A 22288-nucleotide genomic window follows, 5' to 3' on the forward strand; every position below is an offset into this window, starting at 1 on the left:
TGCGTTTGTGGTATGAATTTCTTCCATTTGCATTTGAGTCACCAGCTTGACAAACCTCTGAATCTGATTGTCTACCGTTTCACCATAAATATGGTTGAAATTGTTGAAGTTTTGTTGCAGCAAATTCCTTCGGCTCTCTTTCATATCTTCGTTTCCTTCATACACTTCGACTAGAGAATCCCATAATTCTTTGGCAGATTTGCAGATGCGAAAACCAATAGCAATATTAGGACCCAAACCCATGGTTAAATAGGAAAGAGCTCGATCATCTTCTTCAACGATGAGCACATCTTCTTCAGTGTATTGATCTCGAGGCTTCTTTATTTTGACATCTGGTTCTGTGGGGCTTTCCATCATAATCTCCCTAGGTCCTCTCAAGATGCTGCGCCATAACTTGTAATCCTTAACCTTCAGATGCTGTTCAAAGCGCCACTTCCACTCGGGAAAGTCATTAGCATCAGTTAACCTTGGAATACATGTTGTAGTTCCAAGCTTTGAGTCCAGTTCTTGTTGTTGAGTTAGGGCAGACAGTTCACTGTTGTTCGATGACATGGTTAATTAATCAGTTAATTAATTAATTGATTTTTATTAAGTCCAAAGTCAACAGTCCAAATGTCCGTAACACAATGTCGTTGCGAGTCGAAACAAACGGGGTTGCGAGTCAATTTCCTGAGGTTGCGAGTTGAAACTGATAAGGTTGCGAGTCAAGTTTGCTGTGGTTGCGAGTCGTAACTGGAATGGTTGCGAGTCGTAACTGAGGCAGGATGAACCGAAACCAGCAATGGTTGCGAGTCGTAACTGAGGCAGGATGAACCGAAACCAGCAATGGTTGCGAGTCGTAACTGAGGCAGGATGAACCGAAACCAGCGATGGTTGCGAGTCGTAACTGGAACGTGATGAGCCGCAACTGAGTGATTGCGAGTCGTAACCTGCAAAACAATAAGTGATAAGAACTGTTTACTCGCAATCCCGACTTTTCAGCAATTTCCAAAATTCAAAGATGTTGTAATCTTTGAATCTGTTGACCACCGATTTCCCGAAAATTCAGCAAACACCAAAGACTGAAATCAACAAACCAAAATCAGTGTTTTTTCGATGATTCTGTCAAGAACAGATGGTAAATATTTCTGCAAAACACTCAACAAAATTGGATCAGTAGCATATGAAAATTCTTGAATCCGAATGATATCAAAACCGAGCCCTTGAATGGCTTCAATGGCTCTGATACCAATTGTAAAACCCGTGAGGATCTCTCAATGATATCAATCTTGACTTGTGTAAGCGCGGAAATCAAACACAAGTTGATTCAAGAATAAATATAAAGATCAAACTATAAACAATAAACAATAAACAATAAACAAACCGAAACTTGCATTCAATGTTTACCAATGACTGATACAAGTATTCGAGAGGAACTCGGTTCCTATGCTTGTGTCGCCTCTAACTCTTAACCACATCAACAACCCTTAATCAAGTGATTAAGGTTGTTTAAATACAAAACATATAGGGCCGAAATCCCTTGGCCCATGCGACATCTCTAACTAGCCCAAACCACATTAGTTAACCCAAAACATAAAGAACTAGATAATTACAAGATCAACCCCTAAACATTAATAACCTACATGAATAAACCTTCGGGTTCCAACACATTCATCATAATTCGATCTTGTTTGCATTCGATTTGAGATTCGGGTTTCGATTCGTGTTTCGATTGATTCGATTGAATACCACACAAAACATAAAGTAAGCACGCACAGGTAACACATAAGGCACACACACACATAAGTACTACAACACCAATTTCGCATAGTTCGAGTCTCGAGTTTGATTGATGATTTGATTAGCTTGATTAATGATTGATTAACTTTATCGCATTGTTACTTCCTACTATTCACAGTCGTAAATCGGTCGCATTGATTAAACATTCGATCACTTCGATTTATTGATTAATAACACTTACTCCACATAATACAATTGTTTGAAGCTTTCAAAATTTTATCCCGGTTTAAGATCTGATCTTCAACCTCTCTGACTCTTTTTGTCAGATCTTCAACAAAGTTGACTTGGACTTTGACTTTGACATTCGAAAACACAGGGTGTTACACCCGTCCCCATGTGTGGCTGGGTCTGTAAAATACATACATATATATATATATATATATATATATATATATATATATATATATATATATATATATATATATATATATATATATATATATATATATATATATATAAGTGTGCAGTGCAAATATAATGCTTATAATATTACCTCTTCAACAATTCATGTAGACATACGAATATAATTTAATAATTCACATATGTACAATGTGAAGAGAAACCCGAATTGTTACATTATCCCCAAGTTGAAGGAAAATTCGTCCCGAAATTTAGTACGCAGCCATTGACAAGTTAGAGTAGTTAAACGTTTTCGCGGGGTGTCACATAAACAATATAAAACTTAACATTTTTATAAAAAAAACCCAAACCAATACCCCCCCCTTACGGTTTTGGATGAGGCCTATCATGGCCCCATGTTTGTAAAATTTGCAAGTGGTTTTGTGGATGTCTAAACATTTATACAATACAACTTTGGATGAGACTGAAGTCCATTATACATGCAAAAAGTCTTACATCCTCCTCTTTTCTCATAACACAAAATACAACACTCTCACTTCTCTTGAAATCGACCTAACAACCACCACCATCACCTTCTAAATTCAAAATACGAACCTTCATTATTCTTACATGCATGGCTACATAATGAAGATCTAAGACACTTGCAAGTGTGGAAACATTCTTGGAGCTTTGATTCTTGGTGTTAGAGCTCATAACCTTCATCTAATCTTCATCTTTTCTTCATCATAATCTATTTAAGTGCAAGTAGTAAGCTTCTAAACTTGTGTTTAAGCTTCTAATACCATGTTAATCATTAGAAGTACAAGTAGTCATCTTGAAGCTCATCTAAAACTACTTGAAACCCTAACTAAAACAAGATAAATCTAACATATTTATGGGTTATTTTGTGATTCTTGATGTTTATTTAGGTAGTAGTTTGTGTAGTAGACTAGATCTTGCAAATTTATATTTAAATCTAAACACATGCATGTTTTGATCTATCAAGATCTACCAACAAAAATATTACGAACTATATTTCATACTTAAAAATGGTTTTATAAAACATAAAGTATGGATTTTATATAAGAATCATGTTATAAAATGTTGTCTTGAAAAAGTACACAAAAGTTTATATAACTTTTTAAGAAAAATGAAGATGAACATACTTTAAATGTGATTTTTGAAATATATAAGATTACATACAAGTTCATAGTATTTCTTCTTGAGATTTTGATTTATATTGATTAAGTGAAAGATTTGAAAATTTGTTGAAGTTAAAAAATATGTTTAAAAATCATGTTTAAGAACATGGGAAAAGTCTATAGTTTAAAGGAAACTATGACATAATTTTTATAAAATCTAATCATGATTAAGGTGTAATTAACTAAGAATTATTTTGTAAAAATTGATTAACAGCCTTAATCATGATTATACAAAGTTTTTGGGTTAAAAAGTTTAAGTTAAATTTACTAGATTTTCTTAAACTAAAATGGATGATTATATATATATATATATATATATATATATATATCACTTTACCTATGTGTATTAATTGTATGTATTTGGAAGATGTAGAAAAATACATAACTAAATACATACATAAAAATACAAAGTACAAAACACTTGAAATATGACAAGGATAAAAATATATAGTTATACATATATACACATAACCATATTGGTTACTTGGACATATAACGGGTACTATATATATATAGGGGATCGTTAAAATGAAAACCACCTCTAGTTGTAAGAACCATGAGAACCACTTTTTAGCCCTTAGATCAACTAAATGGATGGATGAGATTAAAAGTAGCTAATATTAATATTAAAAGCTTTTTGTCCTATTATGTCTTTAATACTTTAATCAAAAAGGGTATTTAGGTAATTTTGTTTTTTTTGTCTTATTACTTTTAGTGTTTTTTAATACACTTTTGTTCTGTCGCATTAAATGTTTTTTTTTTTTTCTAAAATCAGTTTTTTTATTAAAGAAATATATTGAAATCAGAATTTTTGATAAAAAAAATTTACGTGCATTTTTTTAAGACCCGTTTTTTACGCGCGTTTTTTTACGACCCGTTTTACGCTCCGTTTTTTCACGCCGTTTTACGACCCGTTTATTAGTTCCCGTTTTTACGACCAGTTTTTTACGACCCGTTTTTACGAGCCGTTTTACGGCCCGTTTTTTATGACCCGTTTTACGCCCGAATTTTTCACGCGTCGTTTTTCCAACACGCCGTTTTTACGTTAACGTTTTTTACGTTTTACGCGCCGGTTTCTTACGTTGACGTTTTTCTACGTTTTATGCGTCGGTTTTTTATGTTTTACGTTAAAATTTTTACGTTTTACGTTTTTATGTTTTACGTAAAACTTTTTACGTTTTACGTTAAAATTTTTACATTTAACGTAAAAAATTTTACGTTTTACGTTTGGCGCCGTTTTTTACGTTCCGTATTTTACGGCCCGTTTTTTTTTCAAAAAAAAATTACGTTTTACGGGTTAAATTGTACGTTGTACGTTTTACGTTAAAAATTTATATGTTTTACGTAAAACTTTTTACATTTTACGTTTTACGTTAAAACTTTTAAGTTTTTACGTTTTACGTAAAACTTTTTACTTTTTACGTTTTACGTTATACGTAAAACTTTTTACGATTTACGTTAAAAATTTTACATTTTACGTTAAAAAGTTTACGTTAAACTTTTTACGTTTTACATTTTACGTAAAACTTTTTATGTTTTACGTTTTACGTAAAAAATTTAAGTTTTACGTTTTACGTAAAACGTTCTACGTTTTATCTAAAAAGATTTTTACACAAAACGAACGCACCCAGCAAATCGCTACTCGGTAGGTGTCTCAGATAGATTGCTATCATCATCGACGCCTCAATAAAAATAAAAACCCAAACAAACAAAAATCAAAAGAACAAGTGGATTTCTCGAAAAAAATGATGTTTTGGCTCAGATTTTTCGATAATCAGAGGCTGCAAAAGTGGGGTTGCAGGTTCAAAAACCTACCCTCCACTTTCCTTGCCGCGCCATCGTCATCTAAATTTACGTTTTTTTTTTCATCATCGCCGCCCAAATCGAGCACAGTTTTTTTTTCACTATCCAAACATTCAACACATTCGAAATCACTGATCAAACATTCAACACATTCACAAATCACCAAGAAAACCCATCAAAACCACTAACATATCAAAAAACCATCAGATTCAAAAAACCATCAGATTCAAAAAACCATCAGATTCTAGAGAGAGAAACCCACAATAAATCAACACCCACTAAATAAGATCAAGAACAGAAACACCCCCCAAAATACCCACTAAATAAGATCATTCAAGAACACATGTGAAGAACACAGGCCAAGAAATCACCAGAAAATCAACTAAACCCAGAAAAAAAGAAGAACACAGGCAAAAAAGAAATACCAGAGAAATCATCAACTCGTCGGGAGGAGACTAGGGCCTCCGCCGCTCACGGGGTCGCTGCCGCCGGCCCACCACCTGGGTGTTTGCCGCACTCCGGCAGCCTTAAAAATGGCACAAAAATCGGTGGCTGAGGTGGTTGTTCTCAGTGATGTCGACGCAAAGTTCATCAACTCCGGGGTCGGCTGCGAGTGAATCTCCCACCACCGACCAACCACCATCACCTCATTTACCTCCGCCCCCACCATCACCCACCACTCCCCCTGTCTTCCGACCGACCACCTCCCACCACCGCCTTCCACCACCTACCAACCACCTCCTACCACCGACCAACCACCTCCCAGCATCGCCTCGCCACTGATCAAACTTTCTGTGCTTTCTTTATTTTGGAAGGAGACAGAGAGATGATGGATGAAGAAGGTTAGGAACGAATATGAGAGAGAGAGAGAGAGAGAGAGAGAGAGAGAGAGAGAGAGAAATTAAAGGGATTTCAAAATATGGGGGGGGGAGTGAAATATGTCTGTCATCAGTCAGACTTTTAATAGAGATTGATATGATATATTGAGTAAATGACTATAATACCCCTTATTCTTATTGGTGGAGAGTGGTTCTTATGGTTCTTACAACTGGGAGTGGTTTTCATTTTAACGGCTCCATATACATATATATATATATATATATATATATATATATATATATATATATATATATATATATATATAGGATAAGGATCATGTGAGAAGTGATAGGCTAGTTGAGAAACTTGAGAAGCATTCTGGACCACACATTTTTCTAAGCCTTTCGTAATATACACATATGTATAGTTTAAAATTGACTATATACATATGTGTATAACTCAATATACATATATGTATATAGTCAATTTTAAACTATACATATGTGTATATTACGAAAGGCTTAGAAAAATGTGTGGTCCAGAATGCTTCTCAAGTTTCTCATATAGGGTGGACTTCTCTTAGGATCCCTACCCTATATATATATATATATATATATATATATATATATAAATATATATATATAGGGACCGCTAAAATAAAAACCACCTCCAGTTGTAAGAACCGTGGGAACCACTTTCTGGCCATTAGATCTTCAAAATGGATGGATGAGAATAAAAGTAGTTAAAAGTAATATTAAATTATTTTTGTCTTATTATGTCTTTAATATTTTAATCTAAAAGGGTATTTAAGTAATTTTTTTTGTCTTATTAATTTTATTGTTTTTTATTACATTTTTGTCCTATTGCATTAATTGTTTTTTTCTAAATCAGATTTTTTTTTATTAAACAACATTTTGAAATCAGCTTTTTTGATAAAAAAAATTACGCGCGTTTTTTTATGACCCGTTTTTTACGCGCGTTTTTTACGACCCGTTTTACGCTCCGTTTTTTCACGTCGTTTTTGCGACCGGGTTTTTAAGTGACGTTTTTATGCCCAGTTTTACACACCATTTTTTGCTGCGCCGTTTTTTACGTCACGTTTTTACAAGCCGTTTTTACGCCCTATTTTTTATGTCTCGTTTTTACGCGTCGTTTTAGCGTCCCGTTTTTATGTCCCGTTTTTTACGGGCCGTTTATACGGCCCGTTTTACGCCCCGTTTTTTTACGCGCCGTTTTTACGATTCGTTTTACACGCCGTTTTTTTACGCCCCCGTTTTTTACGTGCGTTTTTTACGCCCCGTTTTTCCAGGTTACGTTTTACGTTGTACGTTCTACAGGTTACATAAATTTTTTTTTACGTTTTACGTTAAAAAGTTTTTACACAAAAAAGTTTTACGTTTTGCGTTAAAAAGTGTTTACATAAAAGTTTTCGTTTTACGTTAAAAAGTTTACATTTTACGTTTTACGTTAAAAAGTTTACGTTTTATGTTAAAAAGTTTACGTTTTATATTAAAAAGTTTACGTTTTACGTTAAAACGTTTAAGATTTACTTTTTATGTTTTACATTAAAAAGTTTACGTTTTACGTTTTAAGTTTACGTTAAAAAGTTTTTACATAAAAGTTTACGTTTTACGTAAAATTTTTATTGTTTTACGTTTTACGTTAAAGTTTTTACGTTTTACGTTTTAAGTTTACGTATAACGGATTTTTCGAAAATCGGGTAGAGTTTCCTCTGTTTTTGGAAAATCCCGACAACCAAGTGTCGATTTATTTTTTTTAAATACAACAATAAACCAATCACAATTATCAATACTAGTGGGAATGCCCGCGCGTTGCAGCGGGTATCCCAACTGATTAGCTTCAATTTGTTTGTTTGTTTTATTTGTTTTTTTTTTGTGTTTGTTGCATATTGCTCCTAAGTTATTTGAGAAACTCAAGTAACTGGAGGGACTTTATGAGTATATCTTGATATTTATGCCTCCTGTTTGGCTTTTAGAAACTTGTTTCTGCAAAAAAAGCAAGTCCGAGTCAAACATGAATGAAAGATGTATTTGTTTGGAGGAATATGATGTAATAAACTATTTTGAACCGATTTCAAAGAACTATCTAGTATCTACACACGATTTATTTGCTATTTTTTACCCGTATCCGGCTGACCCGAATTGAACTTGCGACCTGCAATTTGTGTTACCCGTAAACAAACTGGTTAACCGAACATGGTACACCTTCCCCAAAGAGCAATTACAACCAAAAACCTATCTAGTATCTACACACAATTAACCACCATAACAAACATGTTTATAATCACAAATTCAAGATCTGAACGAATGACAAGTTTCTACTATTAAATGAAACCAACAGCAAAATAAAAACCTACCAAATGTATATGCAGACAGATATATGGATCTCTATGGCACACTAAGGTTCCCATTCTTGTAAATATGAGTATTATCATCAAAACACCAATCAGACTCATCACTGGTAACAATCTCTCTCCCATTCAACAACCGCAACGGCACATACACAAATATCTTCTCACCTTCTCTGTCCCTTTCCAGCGCCACCCTCACCACCATTTTCTCCCATTTCTGGTACAAAACACTCACCTCTACTGCAATCATCGCCGGTACAAAACCCGACAAAATCTGAAGTGAACCCGAACCTAACCCGAACCAAAACTCAAACCACATCAGAATTTGAGCACCAAATCTAAGCCGAACTTGAACCAAATACACTCACCTCTACTGCAGTCGTCGCCGGTGCAGCTCCGGCGCCTGCCGACTGCCGTTGTCACCATCAACGTCATTGCTCAAACCCCCACCACCACCACAAAACCCATGAAGAAAAAAGGAAAACCGAGTCTTGATCTGAGGGGTTACCGATGACATCAGCTCACGCAAAACCCAAACACAAATCACGTCATTGCTCAAACCCTCACCGCCTTCGCCGTCAAAACCCACCACCACCACAACACCACCCATCGCCGACTTGAAACCCACCACCACTACAACTCTGCCGCCGTGAACGGCGTTGGTCGTCGGTGACATCAAAACCACCGTACCTGAACTACCACCACCATCAAAGCCTCACCACCACTGCTCCACGCCCTATCGCCGCCATAAGCCGCTGATGCGGCACCTTCGTAACCAGGTGGCCAGAAACCACCAACCTGTATCTCGACTCTCTCTCTCCTTGGGCTCTCTATCTTTCTTTCAATAAAATGCAAGGTATGTGTGTGTTTTGTTTAGTTGGGGGGCTAGGGTTTACAATATACTCTTTATCTTGTTTAGTTGAGATCCAGATGAAGGATTTCAAAATTTGCACAAAAAGAGACAGAGATATGAGATTTAAATGAGAGAGGAGAGAGGAGAGAGGTAATTATAAATTCAGTGATTTAAATGAAGAGAGAGAGAGAGGAGGGATTTGACATTTGTGGTAAATGACCAAAATACCCTTTGAGTTGTCATATTCTGATTGGTTGAGAGTGGTTCTCACGGTTCTTACAACTGGAGGTGGTTCCTATTTTAGCGGCTCCCTATATATATATATATATATATATATATATATATATATATATATATATATATATATATATATATATATATATATATATATCCTTGATTTTTCCACCGTAAAGTAGTGGGTATGTGGCGTAAAGACTTTAAGGCTACCGTAAGTTACGGTGGCTACTGTAACTTACGGTGGCCTCTGCAGGATTTTGCAAGTTTGTTGTTTTCTAAAACGAAAACCTTCATAACTTTTAATCCGCTTGTCCGTTTGACCTACCGTTTCTTCCTACGTGTTTGTAATTTGATTCTCCATCACATAGAGTTAAAATCCGGCATCCGGATTAAATAAATTTGAGATTTCTTAAGCCTTGGACTTATTATCTTTTTACTAAATTTTGACTCGTCTATGTGTTTATCAAACAAACATGTTTGTTTGACCCCCATTTTTCACGAACCCTTTATCTCCAACATTGTCTATCATATTAGCCTCAAATCACGGGTTATCGTTAACCCGTTTATGCTTATATGCTTAATTTTACCCGCTAAGGGTGTTTACGCGCTTTTACGCATAGACTCCCATATTCATTTCTATCATCAAGATTTCACATTTCTACCAAGTGGTATTCCGCCACAACTATTATTGTGGTGGATTTTTATGCGTATAAATTAATTATTCCGAATTTACCCCTTCCGAATGTTAGATTACGATAGCGAACCGCTTTAATACATTTGATCCAGTTAAGCTTTTTGCCCTTACTTTAACACTTGACTAATTTTACCTTAGCATAATACTTGTTTCTAAACGACTCGTAAGGGTCGTTTGCCCCATTTAACGTTCAAGGGCATTTTGGTCAACCTTAGCCTCCTCTTGCATGACGAAGGACCATTAACGATATGTTCGACCAAATTCACACCTTTTACCCAATAAACCTACTTATACATACCTGGCTCGGGTCATAGCTTTGACCCTTTCAAATACCTTTTTGCTTATAAACCTTGTAGTTAAAAGCAACAAAGTCCGCGTGATATTTCCTGTGACCACAAAGCTCAACAAGCGGTCATCAATTATTGTTGTCAATGGTGTTAACACACCATTTGACCCGTTTAGTCAAGATGACCATTTACCAAAATATGATGGCATCTTAATACCATCCTGCCCCTTAAACCTATCCCCGTTTGCACCGTGAGTTCTTATTATATAAAAGACATTTTCTTAAATTGTTCGACCCGTTATGACTTTCACCAAAAGATATCTTTTTCAAATCTTTTGTCTATCCATCAACTCATGTTCAGATTATCATTTGACCACTTTTACCGTTATAATTCACCCCATGACGCGATATCCAAATTTCTCGTTTATTAGTCTTTACCCGACTAGTTTTCCGTTTTTACCCTTTTTGTCATAACTTATGGTTTCTTGCTACTTTTACTTATTCCGACTTGCAATGTATCATGTCAGAATATCATAATCAATTACTTAGCATAACTCGAAGTCAATACTCACATGTATGTGAATTATAATAAAAGAGGGTGTAAGCTTAACTTACCTTGTATCCAAACTACGCCTTTCTTCATACTTGATTTGTTTGACCCGCCTCCTTTCCAAGCTTCCACCTAGCTTGTCAAGCATCAAACTATCATCATAATTCATAAGACGGTTAGATTAGTCATCATTACTTATGACTATTCCATCTTACGGATTTTATGTCGAAACTACTATTCGATTTCATCATTGGTTAGTGTAACTTTCTAAAAGTTAACTACCGTTATTCATATGACATGCACCATTTAAATTAAATCAACTTCATGATTAGCATTCGTATTACCCCGTATCACACGTAATCAATCAAATTAGGTAATTACGCATTTCATTCATAATTTCAACATATTAGTTCTTATTTAGGCATTTTAACAAACACCTAATGTGCATAATTTTACATATTTACTAACTAGTTCATAACTAGTTATTTTTACCAAGATTTACATCAAAAATCAAACTTCTATGTCTCGTGTTCATGAACTACATCTAGAACTTATATCATAACATCAATATTCATCAATTTAACATCCTAATCTGAGTGTTCATCATATTATCATAAAACCCACTTAACACATGGTAATTATCAAATCCCTAGTTTTGACACCAATTCATCAAGTTTTCAACTAGGGTTTGTTTCTAAACCAAGATTTCATCACAATAACACTCATAGATTCAACATTCATTCCAGAATTTCGATTATGATTGTTCATCATAATCTCAAGGTATCACCAAATCATAAAATTCAACATACCTTGTGATCCCTACGATTAGGTGATCATTTATATGTGTTCATGCATTGATTTGGGGCTTGAATTGAGCTTCAATTTGTTGATTTTGTTGGATTTAGGGTTAGAGCTCTTGGAGCTCATCTCCTGGTCGAACTCCACGCACACCCACACCCTTTTTGTGTGTGTTTCGTGTAAATTTTTATTTTTATAAAATCATTTCCAATTTATCCAAATTTGGTCCCTCATATTTTGGCTTGTTATTAAGTTAGCCACAACCTAGTTCTTTCTAACAATATCCCCACTTGTTAACTAGGTTGAACATTCCTAGTTATCTTAGTGGGCTCCGAGAATTTATGTCTAAGTTTATTTTAAGTCCCGTTACTCGGCCTCTTATAAACTTCATTTCATTAGAAGCTTTTATTCACGTTTTAGTTAATATTAGGATTATTTATTTAAGTCCTAATATTCACCGGGTTAAATTTTACCACCAACGGTATTTCACCCGTCTTTCAGCATTAATGTGGTTTGATTACCATACCCATTTTCGGGGTGTTATAGTTAATTGGGTTTGGGCCAAGTTTGGGGCTAGTTTTTATTTTTCTCACGGGTTTGGGATGGGTTTGGGATTTGGTGATATACCCGTTTACCCGACCCAATTACCCGATAAAGTAAACCCATTTACCCGATTGTATACCCGATATAATTTCTTTTATATTTTTAAATATGTAAATATATAATACATCCTTTTTTCTATACACATAGGTATTTTATCCCATATAGATTATAGTTATTTGATATACTTCTTTAGTGATAATACTAAATGTAACTCATTAGTAGTTACCCGATGGGTTTTTGGTCGGGTATGCCCAACGGGTAAATATTTTAAATTTAATGGGTTACCCAAAACCCGCAGGTATACCCGATACCCGATGGGTATTTACCCGCTAGAAACCCGATGGGTTTTGGGACGGGTTTGGGACAAACTTATCTAATCGGCTTTGGGGTTGGGATTACCTAAGCCCGTCCCAAACCCGACCCATTCCCATCCCTACCTATGTGTCTAACGAGATTAGAACACTTGTAGGTTACGTCACATACAGGAACCCGAGTATCACTAATTATTAGCACAGAACGCTATTTGTGAGTTCATGTTCCCCTTTTCTTTAAACGTTTTTCAGTTTTAAAGTTACAATGGTATGGTTAAGCTAGGAATGAAACAATCATAAGATCATGTGCAAATATGATAATATAAAGGGGCCATTAATGAATTTTCAAGTACTAAGGAACGAAAGAGATAAATCTATTGGGTTTTGGCGAGCCCTACTCTTATCGGCACAGTTCGGTTCGTTAGAGTGCTTTTGTGTCCAAAACGAGTGTCGTAGACACAAAAAACGTCTAGGTTTGGTTGCTTCCTTTGTCGACACACATATTAATGTCCTTGCAAAACATTAATGATCAATGATTTCATTAAGGATTTACATACCGGTTTTCAGTACTTCCAACGTTTTAAGGATTCATTTAATTCAAGATAAACGCATGAATTCACCAACTTTTGATGCCGCTTTCAAACTTAACATGTATTTCAGGTAACTAGCGGGTTGCATTTGGAGAACGATTTATGTTGTCAAGAAGTCAAGCATAGAGGTCAACCACTTTTGATAGGCTTTGGTTCACATGTCCCGCCCTCGTGCGAAGCATTGAATGCAAAGTCTTGGGTGTTTTAAAAAACTTTATTTTGTAAACTTGTGTTTTATTTTCAAACAATGTATCTTTATCTCTTTGGTTATCTTTCTTTTGAATAACATAAATGATGTAAACTTGCTTAAATAAATCGTATGGATGAACATCTCACTACTTTTATTCATTTAGATGTTTACTTGATTGAATGCAATGATTACTACTTTGATCACACCTCGCGCTTCTGCTACGGGCGGGTGTGACAATACTAATCTTCTTCGGATGGTATCAATTCGTTTCTCATGGCAAAGAATAAAAAAAAATCAACTAAATTTGACCCTAAGCGTAGATAAAAAAATAAACATTTCACAACGGTATATTTGAAACTTATAAGACGTTATATTAAATTACTAAATAATGAAATGAGTAAACACGACATTTTATAAAAGAAATCATCCTCATCATCATACTAAGTGGGTCCCACCAATAGCAAAACTAAGGTAGGGTCTGAGGAGGGTAAGATGTAGACAAACTTACCTCTAACCCATAAATAGAGAGAGCCTACTTCCAGTAAGACCCCGGCTCAAAAGTAGTTTTGCTTCAAGACTTAGACCTAAGGCACATAACACTTAGCAATCGGGAAAAAGATCGATTGGTACATGTACCCTGTGTCTTTCGGCTATCAACGCCACCACATGATGCATGATTAACCGTCCACCGCTTTTAACGTTATTTTCATGAAATTAGTAAAATAACGCTAAGGTTAGTGCAGTTTCACTCTTGCCTTCCGAGCGCCCACACACACACACATATATATATATATATATAGTTTATAGAAAAAAAACTAAACCATGACATAGCTTCATTTATGTATCTTTGTTAGTTTCTAGGGGTTCTTTAAAGGCTTACGGGTATGCATATGTGATCCATGACCAACTTTATTCCATTGACCAACCAAACATCTGTTTTTTTCATTCTCACACATGACCGCATGATGGTCCATTCCATTTCGCCACTCATTTATGCATACCAAACACTACCTAGTTAATTTTATGGGTTAAAGTTTTATAAAAAAAATACATTTGTGCTTAGGGGCCATGGATTCAAAAAACTCTGGATCAATAAAGAAAAACTGTATATATGTAGTGTATGTACATACAAAATAAATACGCGGCTGCCTGTCATTGGATGTTAATCCTAGGAGTTGTTCCACATGCTCGGTTATAGACCTAGAATACGGTATGAGTTACCATTACAACCCTTTTTCATGGTTTTCTTGAAGTTTATGTTAGATTTATATGTACGGGTTTGATAAGTCAACGCTGCTCGTCGAGCTATGACCCGTAAGAGTTACACCTTGGGCAATGAACATTAAATCCACTTAACTTGGTTAACTGGTGACCACGAACAATTAATGGAACGAAATATATAATTATCTAGAATAATTATATATCCACGAGAAATAGAATTTATTATTTATACGGGTTATAAATAATATAGCGTTTAATTACTTAGTTAATTAAACTTTGTTTTTCGGGCTTCATATCACGTCTGGGCTTGAACTTATTATATTGGGCTTTGGGGCCTAAGAGATAATTAGGGATGTTAACCTAAATATATTACTATATATATTACAATAATATTCCTTTTGATATACCTCTTCTGCCGTAAAGAAACTCACCATACTTTTGGTGATTTTCAGTTAATCCCAATTCAGCCAAGTGCCCCACCTGTGTGCTATTGATTTACGAGTAGCCAAGAAAAGAATAGGGCCACTTCTCAAAAGCAGCTGCCACTTCTGAAACTGCCAACTCCCTTCAATTTTGATTTGCAAATCAGTTTGTTCGTGCAAGCGTTATAGCTTTTATTCGTTGAAGCTTGGTGTCTCACACGGTTAATTTTTAACCACAAAGGTATCATTTTTCTCATCGGGAGATTAATTATTTTATGTATCGTATTTGCATGTTTGTAACCATGATCCTGTTCGGTTCACTTTTGGTGTCGATTTTTATATTTATTCCGCTGCGTGTTTTTATTAATTATATATTTTTAGTTAATAAAAATATGTCAAACCCGTTTTGATAAAAAAAAAGTAAAATTGACATCACTGAATCCCAACAGTGGTATCAGAGCCACGCTTACAACATGCAAATCGGAACCGGTCCTTTTAACCGGTTATAGATCTCAAACTTTAACTTGTTTAAAGTTTCAGATCTAAATATTTCTTGGGCAAGAAGATATTTGGTCAAAAGTTTTATTTGTTTTTATTTGACCAAAAGATTGCCCACTTTAATATGATTGTGTTGAATATGTAAATCTGACCGACCTTATACTTGTATTATTGTTCTTGTTTTGTTTTTTGTTTTATGGTTTTTGGCCCACTTTGTGGCTCAAAGTTGTAACAGATTAGGGTTTCAATTTTATTATTTTTATTATAATGTTGAAGACCCGAAAACAAAACTGAAGACATTACATGAATCAAGGAGGTGCTAAAGACAACTAGATGCACTAGGTCCATCCTTGTGGTTGTTGTTACCCTATGACCCAGTTTGGTCTTGCTATTTGGCTCCAACAAGAACAAACGAAATAGACTAAAGATTTACATATTTATTTTTGCTATTATGGTTGCTCTTATCATATAAGTTGTTATATAACATACCAACCTAATACCAAACTTTTAAAAGGTGTTTTAAAATATTCAAAATCAATTATAACAAGTTCTAAATTGATTTTTACAACTTGTAAGTATTTGTTATAAAACAAATAGTTTATTCTAAAATAAATAATAATCATTAGAGTTTTTGAAATTTAACAAGTTTTAACTTTCTAAAACTCATAACTTAATAGTTTTAAAACTATTAACTTTTATATGGTTATACAAGTCGCGACAAACTTAGTTTTAATCGGTTATTTAAAATTAAGTATCCCGAGAGATGAAAGGGTTCATCAAAATATCACGACTAAATATGTACTAAAATTTGCTCTTACGACCCTATTTGGTAAATATTAAATTAACCCATAATTAAAATCAATAGTCTATGCCATCCTATCACAAGCTACACTTGGAACGTAAAAGCGAACCATCAGTGTTTGGAGCCACAGCACCACACTTGATGTCTAGCATATCCTTCCAAGGTGCAAGGGTTTCGTTGACACGTCCGACCCTTCCACAAGTACCTCTTTTAGGACGACTATTACTTTTTTCTTCTCTCATCACATGCTCCAGCTGTCTCGAAAGTAAAAAGTCGGCATAGATGAGGCAAAACGTATCAATGCATAGACAAGAGTTGTCTTAGCGGCCTCATACTCGAGAGTTGTGCAATTCTCACAATTGACACTCGTTGTCAGTCTGCCTAGTCACTTACTAAAGTGCATGCCACAACTGCCTTTACTACTGACATAGCCAGATTCTCATTCCTTGTTCTAATTATTGTAATGGGTCATTAATTAAAATAAGGAAATATACATCAAAATACTAATTAAAATCTATTTGCTTATGTAACAGATGTCTAATGAAAACAACTCCTTCATTCTCAAGTCTATACTTGAGAAGGAAAAACTGAATAACACCAACTTTCTCGAATGGCACCACAATCTGAGAATTCTCAAGATGGCAAAAAAGCTATATATCTTAGATGGCCCAATCCCTACCGAGCCTGAAAGTAACACTACTGCTGCTCGTAAGGCACTAGAAAAGCATAACAAGGATGCCATTGAGGTAGCTTGCCTTATGCAATCCACCATGTCTCCTGAACTTCAGAAGAACATGGAAGATAAAGATGCTTATGACATGATCCAGCAACTGAAAGGCATGTTTCAGAAACAAGCCAGACAAGAGCGATATGACACCATGAAGCAACACACAAGCTGTAAAATGCAAGAAGGATCGTGTGTCAGTACTCATGTGCTTAAGATGAAAGGGTACATTGACCAGATGAACAAACTTGGTTATCCCCTGCAAGATGAAATGGCAGCGGACTTCATCTTGAACACTCTCCCTAGCTCTTATGACCAGCTCATTATGAACTATAATATGAATGCTTGGGTGAAGACTGTGCCTGAGCTACATGGTATGCTTAAAACGGCCTAGATGAACATTCCACATAAAACCAACCAAGTTCTGATGGTCAAGTCTGGTGGTGTTAAGAAGCCCAACAACAAGAAAAGGGCTCATAACAGCAAAGGCAAGAAAATGGCTGTTGTTGCTGCCAAATCTGCCACCAACAATAAGCAGGTTGCTAAACCACCCCCTCCCCAGGAGCGTCAGTGCTTTGAATGCAACCAAATGGGGCACTGGAAAAGGAACTGCCCACAATATCTAGCCAAGCTGAAGGCGAACAAGGCCAATAACTTTTGCACTTTTTCAGGTATTCTCATTTATGTTATTGAACTTTTTACTGTCTCCGGTAACACATGGGTATTTGATACCGGGTGTGGTTACCACATCACTAATGTTTTGCAGGAGCCTGAAAAGTGGAGGAAGCTGAAATAAGGCGACATGGAACTCATCGTTGGTGATGGGAAAAGAGTACCCGTTCTTACGACCGACACATTTCATTTTTCATGTTCTTCTGACCTTGTAGTTAATTTAAACAATTGTTTGTTTGCACCTGGTATAACCAGAAAAATTATTTCGGTTTCCCTTTTGTTTGAACAAGGTTTCAAGTACGTTTTTAATGGTATTTCTATTTCTGCCTACTTGAATGATGTCTTTTATTTTGAGGCTAAACCTCGAAATGGTATTTATGAGATTGATGTTCAAACATGTAATAATGTATATCATCTTTCTAAGCGTAACAAAGCTGGTATGAATGAAACCTTTCTAAAGTATTGTAGACTTGGCCACATAAGTAAGGCACGCATAAAATGGCTCCAATCCGAGGGGATTCTTGAATCCACTGGACATGACTCCTTTAATGATTGAGAATCTTGCTTAGCTGGCAAACTAACAAAGCATCCCTTCACTGGTGTTGGTGAACGGGCCAATGGTCTGCTAGGAGTTATTCACATTGATCAGAGTCACGACAAGGAACCATGAAAGATACTTCGTTACTTTCATCGACGATTATAGTCGATATGCTTATGTCTATCTTATGAAGCATAAGCTTGAAACATTTGAAAAGTTCAAAGAGTTTCAAAACGAAGTAGAAAACCAACTTACTAGAAAGATAAAAATACTTCGATCAGATCGAGGTGGCGAATACCTCAGCTTAGAGTTCCTCAATCATCTCAAAGAGTGTGGAATAATTTTAGAACCCACTCCACCTGGCAAACCCCAACTTAGTGGCGTGAGCGAGAGGAGAAATCGAACTCTACTTAATATGGTTCGATCGATGATGTGTAGAACGGACTTGCCTCACTCCTTTTGGGGTCATGCTCTTATGACTGCCGCCCACATTGTCAATCTAACTCCGACTAAAAAGGTAAACAAAACCCCATATGAGTTATGGCATGGGCGTAAACCCGATTTGGAATACCTAAAAGTATAGGGATGTGATGCATACATCACAAGTGATGCTGATGATAAGCTCAATCCTCGAGGCAAAAAGGTCGTTTTCGTCGGATACTATAAAAGAAGCGGATATTATTTCTACCATCCTGATGCAAATGTTATTTCCATCAAAAGGAAGGGGCACTTTCTCAAGGAAGAACTTCTTAATCGAGGAACTGGAAATAATGTGGTTGATCTTGAAGAAATTCGAGAACCAACAACAACCGGTGATGAAGTCGGAACGTTTGAACAACAAGAAATTGTTGCTGATGAATCAGACATGAAGACAGACGTTCACAGAAGTAGCAGGACTCGTAAAGAACCTGACAGATACCTTTGGCATCTCGAAGGTGCTGAAGTCTTGGTAGTAGATTAGTCTAATGACGAACCTACTAACTACAATTCTGCTATCTCAGATCCTGAATCTGCGAAATGGCTGGAAGCCATGAACGCTGAGATGTAATCTATGTGTGATAATCAAGTTTGGGACTTGGTTGAGCTACCCCCGAATCTCGGGCAGTAGGGAGCAAATGGATTTTTAAGAGAAAAACCGATATGCATGGAAATGTACACACCTTCAAAGCACGGCTAGTTGCGAAGGGTTTCACTCAAACTCAGGGTATTGACTATGATGAAACCTTCTCGCCCTATGATCAAATCAATCAGGATATTGCTTGCCATAGCCATGTACTATGACTACGAGATATGGCAAAGATGTCAAAGTCGCTTTTCTTAATGGGCATCTCTCTGAAGATGCCTATATGGTTCAGCCAGACGATTTTGTTGATCCAAAATATCCTAATAGGGTGTGCAAGCTGAATAAGTCCATTTGTCGACTCAAGCAGGCGTCTCGTAGCTGGAATCTTTGTTTTGACCAAAAGATCAAAGAGTTTGGTTTTGTTAAAAATGAAGATGAGCCTTGTGTTTACAGAAAGGCTAGTGGGAGCACTGTATCATTCCTCATCCTATATGTGGATGATATACTGATCATTGGAAATAGCATCCCTATGCTTAAGGAAGTTAAACACTATTTGGGAACTTGTTTTGCAATGAAAGATCTTGGAGAAGCAACTTATATTCTAGGAATTAAGATCTATAGGGATAGATCTAAGTGACTTCTTGGGCTAAGTCAAAGTACATACATAGACAAAATGATGACACGCTTTAAGATGGAAAACTCCAAGACATGATGTGTTCCTATGACTAAAGGGACTGTGTTGAACAAATCACAATCTCCTTCAACGGACATTGAAATTAAGCGAATGGAAGCAGTTCCATATGCTTCAGCGATTGGTTCCATCATGTATGCTATGTTATGTACTAGACCTGACGTCTCGCATGCTTTAAGCATGACTAGTCGTTATCAGCAAACTCCTGGCATTGCCCATTCGACTGCTGTTAGAACATTCTGAAGTATCTGAGAAGAACTAAAGATATGTTCTTAGTATTTGGAGGAGGAGAAGAAGAGCTCACTGTAAGATGTTACACTAATGCCAGTTTTCAAACTGACCGAGATGACTCTCGCTCTCAATCAGGTTTTGTATTCACTCTAAATAGAGGAGCTATCTCATGGAAGAGCTCCAAGCAGAGTGTGGTAGCAGACTCAACCACCGAATCTGAATATATAGCCGCATCAGATGCTACAAAGGAAGCTGCTTGGATGAAGAAATTCATAACTGACCTCGATGTGGTTCCAAGCATTAAGAAACCCATCGAGATATTATGTGATAACACAGGTGCTATTGCTCAAGCCAAAGAGCCCAGGTCTCATCACAAGGCCAAGCACATTCAAAGAAAGTTCCATTACATACGGGAAATTGTGGAACGTGGAGACATTGTGATAAGCAAAGTGAACACAGATCAAAACCTAGCAGACCCGTTTACTACCATGACTCAGGACAAGCATGATCAACACATGGGTGCTATCGGGCTTAGATTAGCTAGCAGTATGTTTTGATTTAGTATTTGGATGTACGAACTTTTAACAGTTGTACTTTTTAAATTCATTGTTGATTTACTGGTTAAATGCAATTCTGAATCTTATAACTGTGTTCGATTTTAACTCGTTTAATCCATGAATCTTGCATTCTAAACTATCCGTAGTCGGTCAGACTCGTGGGAACGATTCTGAATTAAGACTATTCTGACTTTAGACTCAAGGAATTGACTTCCATTCCATAGACCTCATTGAGAATGACTTTGGATGTAACTCGCATCAAATCATCTTCACGGATCTTAGTCATAAGATGATTTGATATTGGTATACTCATTTAGTATCCTTTGACCATAGATACATATTAGAACTTCCGTGTACCAAGGATTATTCTTTGATTACTGTCAACCGTTGTCGCGTAACTGCCAGTCATAAAGGCTTTAATTGGGAATAGTTCTGAAGTTCAGTTGGAGTTGTATGTAGTCGATATGGGATTCTGTACTCTTACATGATATGTAACAGTTAGACATTGTGGCGCCCTCGTTGATTCAAACTGGTGAAGTGTAAGGCCTTACCAAAGCTTACTGTGTGTTTGTTTAGACCACTTTGACTTTTGATCGAGAACAATGATAATTGATCACCATATGAGAATGAACTTAATCCATGTCTCATTGATTCAACTTATGTCTTTTACAAAAAGGATGAATGACAACAATTACAATAGGCTATTATCTTGCAATAGTAAGTTGTTACTAATGGCAAGGTGTTTTGGTTAATGACTTTAAAGTGTCATACCTTGTTGGGGGCAGCCATGTGCAGCTAGAGCGCCGCTGACTGTCTGCGTTGAGGATTTTATCGAAGACCGTCCAAGTGGGAGATTGTTGGATTTATATGTACGGGTTCGATAAGTCAATGCTGCTGACCGAGCTATGACCCATAAGAGTTACACCTTGGGCAACGAACATTAAATCCACTTAACTTGGTTAACTGGTGACCACGAACAATTAACGGAACGAAATATATAATTATCTAGAATAATTATATATCCACGAGAAACATAATTTATTATTTATACGGGTTATAAATAATATAACGTTTAATTACTTATTTAATTAAACTTTGTTTTTCGGGCTTCGTATCGCGTCTGGGCTTGAATTTATTATATTAAGCTTTGGGGCCTAAGAGATAATTAGGGATGTTAACCTAAATATATGATATACCTCTTCTGCCGTAAAGAAACTCACCATACTTTTGGTGATTTTCAATTAATCCCAATTCAGCCAAGTGCCTTGTGCTATTGATTTACGAGTAGCCAAGAAAAGAATAGGGCCACTTCTCAAAAGTAGCCGCCACTTCTCAAAAGTAGCCGCCACTTCTGAAAGTGCCGACTCCCTTCAATTTTGCTTTGCAAATCAGTTTGTCCGTGCAAGCATTCTAGCATTTGTTGGTTGAACTTTGGTGTCTTACA

The sequence above is a fragment of the Helianthus annuus genome, chromosome 6 (assembly GCF_002127325.2).
Source record: "Helianthus annuus cultivar XRQ/B chromosome 6, HanXRQr2.0-SUNRISE, whole genome shotgun sequence".
Lineage (NCBI taxonomy): Eukaryota > Viridiplantae > Streptophyta > Magnoliopsida > Asterales > Asteraceae > Helianthus > Helianthus annuus.